Here is a 12746-nt window from a genome sequence, read left to right as displayed (position 1 = left end):
TACAATAGATACCTACAGATTGGAAAATTGCGCAGGTCGCACCAGTGTTCAAGAAGGGTAGTAGGAGTAATCCATCGAACTACAGACCTATATCATTGACGTGCGTTTGCAGTAGGGCTTTGCAACATACATTGTATTCAAACATTATGAATCACCTCGAAGGGAACGATCTATTGACACGTAATCAGCGTGGCTTCAGAAAACATCGCTCTTGTGCAACGCAGCTAGTTCTTTATTCGCACGAAGTAATGGCCGCTATCGACAGGGGATCTCAAGTTGATTCCGTATTTCTAGATTTCCGGAAATCTTTTGACACCGTTCCTCACAAGCGACTTCTAATCAAGCTGCGGAGCTATGGGGTATCGTCTCAGTTGTGCGACTGGATTCGTGATTTCCTGTCAGAAAGGTCGCAGTTCGTAGTGATAGACGGCAAATCATCGAGTAAAACTGAAGTGATATCAGATGTTCCTCAGGGAAGCGTCCTGGGACCTCTGCTGTTCCTGGTCTATATAAATGACCTGGGTGACAATCTGAGCAGTTCTCTTAGGTTGTTCGCAGATGATGCTGTAATTTACCGTCTAGTAAGGTCATCCGAAGACCAGTATCAGTTGCAAAGCGATTTAGAAAAGATTGATGTATGGTGTGGCAGGTGGCAGTTGACGCTAAATAACGAAAAGTGTGAGGTGGTCCACATGAGTTCCAAAAGAAATCCGTTGGAATTCGATTACTCGATAAATAGTACAATTCTCGAGGCTGTCAATTCAACTAAATACTTGGCAGTTAAAATTACGAACAACTTCAGTTGCGCTTCATCGGCAGGACACTCGGACGATGCAGCAAGTCCACTAAAGAGACAGCTTACACTACACTCGTTCCGCCTCTGTTAGAATATTGCTGCGCGGTGTGGGATCCTTACCAGGTGGGATTGACGGAGGTCATCGAAAGGGTGCAAAAAAGGGCAGCTCGTTTTGTATTATCACGTAATAGGGGAGAGAGTGTGGCAGATATGATACGCGAGTTGGGATGGAAGTCATTAAAGCAAAAACTTTTTCGTCGCGGCGACATATATTCACGAAATTTCAATCACAATTTTCCCTTCCGAATGCGAAAATATTTTGTTGAGCCCAACGTACATAGCTAGGAATGATCATCAAAATAAAATAAGCGAAATCAGAGCTCCAACAGAAATGTTGATGATGGCGACATGTATGATCGCCGAAATGTTGTGCCCGTTGGACACTGTAGACCGGCAGTACACCCGTGGATATTTTGATTATCTTTAAGATTCTTCTGTAGCATCAGATGTCAAACGCTTCCATTCTGTTCAATTCCGGTTTTCCCATACTCCATGTTTCACTACCGTTCACTGCTGTGCTCCGAACTGAATTCTCAGAGATTTCTTCCTGAACGTCGATGTCTGATGTAGTAGTAGAGTTCTCCTGGCCAGCAATGCCGCCTTTCCCAGTACTAGTCTGCTTTTTATGTCCTCCTTGGTGCGTCACTCATATCTTATTTTGCTTCAAATGGCTCTGAGCACTATGGTCATCAGTCCCCTAGAACTTAGAACTACTTAAACCTAACTAACCTAAGGACATCACACAACACCCAGTCATCACGAGGCAGAGAAAACCCCTGACCACGCCGGGAATCGAAGCCGGGCGCGGGAAGCGAGATTATTTTGCTTTCTTAACTTCGTGTCACTAATTTGATATCAAGTATTTTGGCGCATGGGGTGAGCAGCAGTCTGCGGTTGTTTGCTGATGATGCCGCGCTCTACGGCAAGGTGTCGGCGTTCACTTACTCTAGGAGGATACAAGACGACTTGGACGAAATTTCTATTTGTTGCGATGAATGGCAGATAGCTCCAAATGTGGAAAAGTGTAATTTAGTACGGACGAGTGAGAAAAAATAACCTGTAATGTTCGGATACAACATTAGTAGTCAAATAACTTCCGGGAATTCGGCCAGGTAACGCTTTCAGCGAGCGCCGATATTTCGGCGGGGGAACACCCCGCCATTTTCGAGGCAAACTGCAACGGACCGGCGGCGCAGGTGCAAGTTTAAAACCTCGGTTCTCTGACTGAAGCAGGAAAGATAACACACACACTGAACACTGGTGCCACCAAAGATGACAAAAGTCGGAGCTATCTATACTGAGACTACGAATCCACAGGTGAGGTATCATTGACTCTGTCCCTCTGTTTCCTGACAAGGGAGAGAGCCGGACTCCTGTTGTTGTTGTTGTTGTGGTCTTCAGTCCTGAGACTGGTTTCATGCAGCTCTCCATGCTACTCTATCCTGTGCAAGCTTCTTCATCTCCCAGTACCTACTGCAGCCTACATCCTTCTGAACCTCCTTACTGTATTCATCTCTTGGCCTCCCTCTACGATTTTTTACCCTCCACCCTGCCCTCCAATACTAAATTGGTGATCCCTTGATGCCTCAGAACATGTCCTACCTACCGGTCCCTTCTTCTAGTCAAGTTATGCCACAAACTTCGCCCGAATCCTATTCAATACCTCCTCATTAGTTATCTGATCTACCCATCTAATCTTCAGTATTCTTCTGTACCACCACATTTCGAAAACTTCTATTTTCTTCTTATCCAAACTAGTTATCGTCGATGTTTCACTTCCATACATGGCTACGCTCCATAGAAATGCTTTCAGAAACGACTTCCTGACAAATCTCACCGTTTGTAGTAGCTTACTCGCACTCCTATTTTTTTTATTCATTATTAAACCGACTCCTGACTTACCCCTATTTGATTTTGCATTTATAACCCTGTATTCACTTGACCAAGAGTCTTGTTCTTCCTGCCACCGAACTTCACTAATTCCTATTATATCTAACTTTAACCTATCCATTTCCCTTTTTAAATTTTCTAACCTACCTGCCCGATTAAGGGATCAGACATTCCACGCTCCGATCCGTAGAACGCCAGTTTTCTTTCTCCTGATAACGACATCCTCTTGAGTAGTCCCCGCCCGGAGATTCGAATGGGGGACTATTTTACCTCCGGAATATTTTACCCAAGAGGACGCCGGGTTCCTATCAGACTTTAAGCAAAAAACCCCATCCCTGTTAACGAAGTTGCTCGGTAATTTAATCTCAACTGCCTTCTTAATAAGACTGCCCCAATAGCAGGACGTGCATGCCAATATTTCGCTATTGTTATAATAGCGTAGGGTGACCAGTATCCAAGCAACGTTCGGCAATAGCAGATGTACTTGGCTGCTGTATTCGTGTGTGCCGTTTATGCTCAGTACATCGGTCCTCCAGGGTTCTGATAGTTTGACCAATACATGCCATGCCGGAGCTACAAGGATTGCGATATACACCCTCCTTACGCAGACCGAGATCATCCTTAACGGAACTCAAAAGCGCTCTAATTTTAGATGGAGGTCGGAAAACACATTTCACATCGTATTTCCGTAAAACACCACTGATCTTGTTGGACGTGTTTCCTACGTAAGGCAAAAAGGCAGTAGACTTAGGTGTTCTCAGAATTATCATCAATCACCCGATGTACAGTTGGTCCATAGCGCAACGCACGTTCAATCTGTCTATCACTATAACCATTTCAACGAAACGCAACTTCAAGTTGGGACAGCTCAGCTGGAAAGTCTCGGCGTCAGAAACGACATGTGCCCTGTGTACCGAGGTACGAAGTACCCCTCCACGCTGAGCCGGATGGTGACAGCTATTGGCCTGTAAGTACAAGCCGGTGTGAGTACGTCTCCTGTAGACTTCATGTCCCAATGATGCATCATCCTTCCTCCTAACCAACACGCCAAGTAAGCGAAGGCAACCATCCTCTTCCACCTCCATGTTCGGGTGGATCGATTCAGATGTTCTACCTACCTACCTACATCCATACTCCGCAAGCCACCCGACGGTGTGTGCCGGAGGGTATCTTGAGTACCTCTATCGCTTCTCCCTTCTATTCCAGTCGCGTATTGTTCGTGGAAAGGATTGTCGGTATCCTTCTGTGTGGGCTCTAATCTCTCTGATTTTATCCTCACGGTCTCTTCGCGAGATATACGTAGGTGGGAGCAATATACTGCTCGACTACTCGGTGAAGGTATGTTCTCGGAACTTCAACGAAAGCCCGTACCGAGCTACTGGAGAGTCTTCCACTGGAGTTTTTCATCTCCGTAACGCTTTCGCGATTACTAAATGATCCTGTAACGAAGCGCGCTGCTCTCCGTTGGATCTTCTCTATCTTTTCTATCAAGCCTATTTTGTACGGATCCCACACTGGTAAGCAATATTCAAGCCGTGGACGAACAAGTGTGCTGTTCTAGAAACGCATTCAAATTCTCCCTACCGTGAGGCCAAGCAACAAAGGTATCGTCAACATATCTAAAAAAACACCACAGGTGGGTTTCGAAGGCGCCAACTGCATTGGACCTTCCTCGAAGTCTTCCATAAACAAATTTGCGATCACAGGAGACAACGGACTAGACTACCCATCGCAACTCCATCTGTCTGCTCCTAATACTGGTCACTGAATAAAAAGTAAGTAGGTGTCAACACATGCCGAAAGAGGTTAGTTAATTCAGCAGCAAACCTAGCCTCATTTAACCACAACGGATCAGACAGAGGGACACGAGTGAAGAGAAAGACCACATCGAAACTCACTAAAATATCAGAGTCATTCAGCCTCAGTCCCTCCAAACGACGTAAAAAATCAGCTGAGTTCCTGATATGATGTTCACACCGTCCTACTTGTGGACTCAACAGAGAAGCAAGATGCTTGGCTACACGATATGTCGGAGCGCCCATGTTACTATAGGACGGAAAGGAACCCCTTCCTTGTGAGCCTTCGGAAGGCCATATAACCTAGGGGGAACAGCACTACAGGTGTTAAGGCTCTTGGTAGTGTCCTGCGACAAACCACTTATCTTCAGGAGGCTGTTGGTCTTGCTCTCAACACTTTTTGTGGGGTCAGCATCGATTCTGCGATACGCTGAATCAGATAGTAAACGTCGCTTGTCTTGTACACAATCATGTTTATTTAAAACAACGGTGGCATTGCCCTTGTCTGCAGGTAAAATAAGAGTACTAGGACCAACTGAGAGAGCGTAAAGCAGCCCTCTCTGCTGCTGCTACACTACTGTTGGGTGGACGAGCCCTAGTCAAAACACGGCATGCCTCCCTCCTAACCTCCTCTGCAGCGTCGGGAGGTAGTTTACAAACTGCCTGTTCAACTGAACTAATAAAATCAACTACCGGCAAACCTCTTCGGTGTGGGTGCACAATTTAAACCCTTCCCTAGCACGGATAAGGGTGCGTCGTCAGAAGATTTCTCTGTCAGATTAATCACAGAACGTCGAGATATTACATCCTACTCCGCACGATGAAAACGTTCAAACTTTGCCAAATGCCGGGCAGTGCCGGAGTTGTATTCCCAGTCAGCTTGAGTCCATGGGGCTCCGTCCAACCAATCCCAAGTGCAATCAGACACTTCAGATGCTGCCATTAAATGAAAACGATACAATCCTTTGGAAACAGAATCCAAACGTCGACGAGTGAAACGAATCCTTTCGCGGGCAAGAGCCAAGCCAGCACGTTGCTTGATGCGATTGGCGGCAGGAGGATTAATATGGTGCACAACCTTGGCAAATGTTGGGACATGATTTTCTTCACGACACCTCAATAAAAACTACAAGGCACATTGCAGGCTAACGCGACAGCTACGAAGCACGTACGCAGCCTGTCCGCTGCAGTTTGCCTTGACAATGGCGGGGTGTTCTCCCGCCGAAATATCGGCGCTAGCTGGAAGTGTTACCTGGCTGAATTCCCGCAAGTATACGCCAGGAGAAACTCAGGTCTCAGCATTACTGGTGTCCTGCCCGACACAGTAACGCAGTAAAATATCTGGCAGTAACGTTGCAGAGGTATGAAATGGGACGAGCATGTGAGGATTTTGGTAGGAACACAAAAGTTTTGTATCAAGTACAGATAGTGTTGAGGATCAGTGGACAAAGTTCAAAACCATCGTACAATATGCGTTAGATGAGTACGTGCCGATCAAGATAGTAAGAGATGGGAAAGAGCCACCGTGGTACAACAACCGAGTTAGGAAACTGGTGCGGAAACAAAGGGAACTTCACAGCAAGCATAAACATAGCCAAAGCCTTGCAGACAAACAAAAATTACGCGAAACGAAATGTAGTGGTAGGAGGGTTATGCGAGAGCCGTTCAATGAATTCGAAAGTAAAGTTCTATGTACTGACTTGGCAGAAAATCGTAAGAAATTTTGGTCTTGTGTCAAAGCGGTAGGGTGATCAAAACAAAATGTCCAGACACTCTGTGACCAAAATGGTACTGAAACAGAGGATGAAAGACTAAAGGCCGAAATACTAAATGTCTTTTTCCAAAGCTGTTTCACAGAGGAAGACTGCACTGTAGTTCCTTCTCTAGATTGTCGCACAGATGACAAAATGGTAGATATCGAAATATACGACAGAGGGATAGAGAAACAATTAAAATCGCTCGAAAGAGGAAAGGCCGGTGGAGCTGATGGGAACCAGTTCGATTTTACACAAAGTACGCGAAGGAACTTGCCCCCCTTCTTGCAGCGGTGTACCGTAGGTCTCTAGAAGGGCGTAGCGTTCCAAAAGATTGGAAAAGGCCACAGGTCATCCCCGTTTTCAAGAAGGGACGTCGAACAGATGTGCAGAACTATAGACCTATGTCCCTAACGTCGATCAGTTGTAGAATTTTGGAACACGTGTTATGTTCGAGTGTAATGACTTTTGTGGAGACTAGAAATCTATGTAGAAATCAGCATGGGTTTCGAAAAAGACGATCGTGTGAAACCCATCTCGCGCTATTCGTCCACGAGACTCGGAGGGCCATAGACATGGGTTTCCAGGTACATGCCGTGTTTCTTGACTTCCGCAAGGCGTTCGATACAGTTCCCCACAGTCGTTTAATGAACAAAGTGAGAGCATATGGAGTATCAGACCAATTGTGTGATTGGATTGAGGAGTGCCTAGATAACAGAACGCAGCAAGTCAGTCTCAATGGAGAGAAGTCTTCCGAAGTAAGAGTGATTTCAGGTGTGCCGTAGGGGAGTGTCGTAGGACCGTTGCTGTTCACAATATACATAAATGACCTGGTGTATGACATCGGAAGTTCACTGAGGCTTTTTGTAGATGATGCTGTGGTATACCGAGAGGTTGTAACAATGGAAAATTGTACTGAAATGCAGGAGGATCTGCAGCGAATTGACGCATGGTGCAGGGAATGGCAACTAAATCTCAATGTAGACAGGTGTAATGTGCTGCGAATACATAGAATGATAGATCCCTTATCATTTAGCTACAAAATAGCAGGTCAGCAACTGGAAGCAGTTAATTCCATAAATTATCTGGGAGTACACATTAGGAGTGATTTAAAATGGAATGATCGTATAAAGTTGATCGTCGGTGAAGCAGATGCCAGACTGAGATTCATTGGAAGAATCCTAAGGATATTTAATCCGAAAACAAAGGAAGTAGGTTACAGTACGCTTGTTCGCCCACTGCTCGGATACTGCTCAGCAGTGTGGGATCCGTATCAGATAGGGCTGATAGAAGAGAGAGAGAGAGAGAGAGAGAGAGAGAGAGAGAGAGAGAGAGAGAGAGAGAGAAGATCCAACGGAGAGCAGCGCGCTTCGTTACAGGACCATTTAGTAATCGCGAAAGCGTTACGGAGACGACAGATAAACTCCAGTGGAAGACTATGCAGGAGAGACGCTTAGTAGCTCGGTACGGGCTTTTGTTGAAGTTTCGAGAACATACCTTCACCGAGGAGTCAAGCAGTATATTGCTCCCTCCTACGCATATCTCGCGAAGAGACCATGAGGATAAAATCAGAGAGATTAGAGCCCACACAGAACCCTACCGACAATTTTCCTTTCCACGAACAGTAAGAGACTGGAATAGAAGGGAGAACCGATACAGGTACTTAAGGTACCCTCCGCCACACACCGTTAGATGGCTTGCGGAGTATGGATGTAGATGCAGATAGATGTAGAAATGTGAATGGTCGACTTCGGTTTATTGCGAGAATTTTAGGAAAGCGTGGTTTATCTGTAAAGAGCACCGCATTTGGGACGCCTAGTGCGACCTATTCTTCAATACTGTTGGAGTGTTTGGAATCCGACGGATCACGGTTCTCTGAATTCTTCGCAGCGTAGTGCATCCAGAGTTACGGGGAAAGCGGCAGTGTTTCGAGAATCGTGGGCAGACTGGACTGTGGGTGGCGGTGTAAGTGCCGGCGCAGGAAGAAACCCGGGAGATTCAGGTCAGCGCTGGCGGCAGAGGCCATAGAACGGAACCTCCACGATTGATCCATTTCCCAGGGAAGGCTCTGTTTAAACACCGTCGTACTTTTCTCCCGAAGCGTGCAGCTGCAGATGAACACAAACTGCAGAGAAGGGCCTTCACAATAACAATCACACACAATAGTCCAGCTCACAGTAAATGTCTGTTCAAAACAATGGGCATATTAACTGCACCGCTTGAGGATGTTTACGAATCAGTTGTACACAACAAAACTCACGTTGATATTTAAAGTAGGCTGTTTAGGTTTATATGTTGGCAACGCCACATAGCGCCCTGTACGAAAATCACTGACTGCGCTGTGTGCAGTCTGTGGCTGGTTGGCCTCATTGTTGGAATATTCGCTTGTGTAGTGTTGGGCAGTTGGTTGTTGTTGTTGTTGTCTCCAGTCCTGAGACTGGTTTGATGCAGCTCTCCATGCTACTCTATCCTGTGCAAGCTTCTTCACCTCCCAGTACCTACTGCAGCCTACATCCTTCTGAATCTGCTTAGTGTATTCATCCCTTGGCCTCCCTCTACGATTTTTACCCTCCACGCTGCCCTCCAATGCTAAATTTGTGATCCCTTGATGCCTCAGAACATGTCCTATCAACCGGTCTCTCTTTCTAGTCAAGTTGTGCGACAAACTCCTCTTCTCCCCAATTCTATTCATTACCTCCTCATTAGATACGTGGTCTACCCATCTAATCTTCAGCATTCCTCTGTAGCGCCACATTTCAAAAGCGTCTATTCTCTTTTCGTCCAAACTATTTATCGTCCATCAGTTTGATGTAGAGATGGGCAAACTGAAACACGTAACTGTTCCGAAACAAATGAACCAGTACAATGTAATGTCTCGATACGCTGTTTCGAAACAGTGAAAAAGTTTTTTTTTTGTTATCTAATAAACCTATACATTTTATCATCTTGAATGTCTACTGTATAAGTATGTCTATATAAACACAAATGAGGTGCGAGAGCGCTAATCATGTCGCAGGAAGTATGAAACTATCACTTAGGCGTCTTAGCAGTTTCGTATTTCCAGCAGCAAATGCTCTGCTTTCGTGTGGTGTGACTTTCATACTTCTCAATTGGCTGAGGACAGCCATAGCTGCAGACAGAAGAACCACCACCAACGGATCTGGAGGTTGGAGCAAACTGCAGAAACAACGGATATGCTACTGGGATTCCCACATTCCGTTAGTATGGGTGATATACCCATCCTGCTAACTTCCATGCACACAAAGGGAATCATTGTGGATAACAGGCACACTGACTATAGGCTCACAAATAACGCCAAATAATTCGAATAAATAACAAAATATAACAGAAAAATGTTGTCTTTCAAGGTGTTTCGAACCGTTACTATAAATTCACCATGCTTCCCTGCCCTTCCCGTTCACCATTACACTATCAGTGATATGTCAAACAGATTGCTGGCAATTATACCTACATCAGATTTATGTATATGTCTAATAACTGTCACTCTACGCCTTTTTTCATTCAAAATGTTGTAGGCTTACTTGCGTTTCTTAATATGATTACTGCACATGAACAGAGAAGCGTATGTTATTAAAAAGTGTAATTTAACTGAATGGTTTTCACATATTTATTATTTTGAATTTGAATAGTATGCGTTGTTTTATTGTTTGGTTAATGTTTATAAAGAAGATGTTACGCCATTTCGGAATAGGACAGTCAGCTAGACACGAAGCTTTATTTTCGGATATCTTAAGCTTCATGCTATTGCTTGTCAAAAAGATTTCACACCCTTGAAAGTATTTCAAGAAGTGGTATGTTGTGTTTCTGTTCCTGTGCCGAGACCGAATCTCGTCCGACACAGAGCGGAATGAAACATCGCTGTTTCGATACAATTAGTCCGTTCCAAGCACAGGTGGACTGAAGCAGCCTTATTTTGAAACAACGATACAGTTTCTGTGTCTGGCTCGGGATCGAATCTGGTCCGGTTATCCGAGATAGGAGCGGAATGAAACTCCACTGTTTCGAAACAGTGAACCACAGCCGTTCCGAAACACTGAAACAATTCCACGTACCGATACACTGTATCGAAACATAGGAACAGTGGCCAAGTCTTGTTAGATGTTAACAGCGCGTAGCGTTGTGCAGTTGGCGGTGAGCCGCCAGCAGTGGTGGACGTGGGGAGAGAGATGGTGAGTTTTGAGAGGTTTCTGTAGGCGGACGATCACAATGTTTGTCCGTCAGAAAAAGGAAATTTGTGAAGATGGATGTCATGAATTGATTACTTTTGAACACTATTAAGTTAAATAAATTGTTTGTTCTCTATCAAAATCTTTCATTTGCTAACTATGCCTATCAGTGCCTTCAGTAGTTTGAATCTCTTATTTAGCTGGCAGAAGTGGCGCTCGCTGTATTGCAGTAGTTAGAGTAACGAAGATATTTGTGAGGTAAGTGATTTGTGAAACGTATAGGTTAATGTTAGTCAGGGCCGTCATTTGGTAGGGATTATTGATAGTCAGATTGCGTTGCGCTAAAAATATTGTGTGCCAGTTTAATGATGATCAGAAAAAGTACAGAGAGAAATGTCTGAGTACGTTCAGTTTTGCTCAGCTGTTTGAAAACCAAATAACGTAAGGGGTTTACCATTAGTTTCATTCCTAATTTTCCTAAGGGGACTTTACAATAATTACGGCACATAGCGATCTGTCGAAAGAACATACATAAAACTCAAAACAGTATTTTATACCAAAGAATAAAACTGTACAATAAAATGGCAAAGGAGATTACAGAAACTGCTGTAATAAACTTACTTAGAAAGGTAGATAAAAAAGTATCTGTTAACACAAAACATTCTACACATTCAGCGTTTGCTTAGGCAACACAGAGTAGGCGTTTGGTAAAATATGTGACACAAATAAATAATAACAGCGATAAAAAAACATTTCGCGTGACATTTTCACACTACATTACTTCCTTCCTTTTTTCTATTTTGGAAAAACGTACCCCCAAAGCTGTGCAATCTATAATACTAACACCTTATCCATTTTCTGAGCTCAAAATCTATATTGGTAATAGCGCAGTATTATGATACAATGTCTGAATAGAGTGTGCAGTGAGTGGGACTGAGAAATGAATGAACCGTGTAGCATTAGCATTTTATTTATTTATTTAACCTGATCAGATTAGGAGCATCAGGCCCTCTCTTACATCGGACCAGTGTTCCACACATGCAGCATTTCACACATCATAGTTACATCATGGCCATAGTTTAAATGAGAAAATTAACTTACTGTAGTGACAATATGAATAAAGAGTAGTGACTAAGACCTAATAAAGTAAATGCGGCAGTATTTTTACAACAGGTGCTATACATACACATTATGATAAAAGCAATAATAATAACAGTAAGAAAATCAAATAATAATGACAAACATGAGAAGGATTGGCAATAGTAATGAAGGTTTGTGCAGATGTACATAATATCTGTGTGTGTAAAGTAGATGTTTACTAGTTTAGCGTGTTTTGGGGAATGGTGATTTAAGGAGGGGGAAAGAGGGGAGTAATGAGGTGAAGTGCATTCGTGTACAGAGGAAGGCATTACTGTTGCTTAAGTAGATACGTCATTAACTGTTTTTTGAAGCTGGACATGTTTAAGTTCTCTAACATAACGAGGGAGGTTATTCCAGAGTCGGGTTCCCGCTACTGTAAAGGACTTGGAGAAGGTGACTGAGCGATGCAGTGGAACAGAGAGATTTTATTATGATGGGAACGTGTGTTTGTCATGTTGATCCGACGTGAGCGTTAGGGACGAGGAGAGATATGAGGGACAGTTTACATTTATAAGGCAGTAGATGTGAGAGAGTGTATGGAAATCTCTGCGTTTGTCTGCACGCAGCCAGGACAATTGAAATGTGATCAAAAAGTCGAACGTCACAGATATATCGGACGCAGGCATTCATGACCAGTTCTAGACGTCGGGAATTTTCCTGAGAGAGGCCTTGTAGGATAATATCGCTGTAGTCAATGATTGGGAGTATAAGCGTTTGTACTAATTTCTTTTTCAGATCGAAAGGGAAGAGTTTATGTTTTTGTATGACATGAAGGGATGCTGATGCTTTTTTGCACACTGCAGTTACGTGCTCTGTCCAATTTAGATTTTCATCTATTATTGCTCCCAAACTCTTTGCTGACGGAGAGAAGTTAATATTTGTTCCATTTAGGATACGAGGTGGTAAGGATTCCCGATGTTTTGGGCTAACGAGCTTAGAGTGACCAACAAGTACCGCTTGGGTTTTAGATGGGTTTAGTTTTAGACCTATGTCCTGTGCCCATTTTGACAGTGGATCGAGGTCAGTATTGAAATTTTCAATAGGTTTCTTGAGATTGCTTGGTTTCGCACCTAGATACAACTGAAGGTCATTAGTAAGTAACTTGTTTGTATGTGTTAGGGGT

General features: G+C 43.9%; 1 protein-coding gene across 1 annotated transcript in view; it reads right to left on the bottom strand.

Annotated features, from left to right (window-relative positions):
* The window catches only part of LOC126295230 (uncharacterized), a 2305622-nt gene that overhangs the window by 2087507 nt on the left and 205369 nt on the right, over positions 1 to 12746 (bottom strand). The gene's annotated exons all lie outside the window — the stretch shown is intronic.

Source organism: Schistocerca gregaria, chromosome 11, assembly GCF_023897955.1.
Source record: "Schistocerca gregaria isolate iqSchGreg1 chromosome 11, iqSchGreg1.2, whole genome shotgun sequence".
In the NCBI taxonomy this organism is placed as follows: Eukaryota; Metazoa; Arthropoda; class Insecta; order Orthoptera; family Acrididae; genus Schistocerca; species Schistocerca gregaria.
This window is presented reverse-complemented; position numbering and strand designations above follow the sequence as displayed.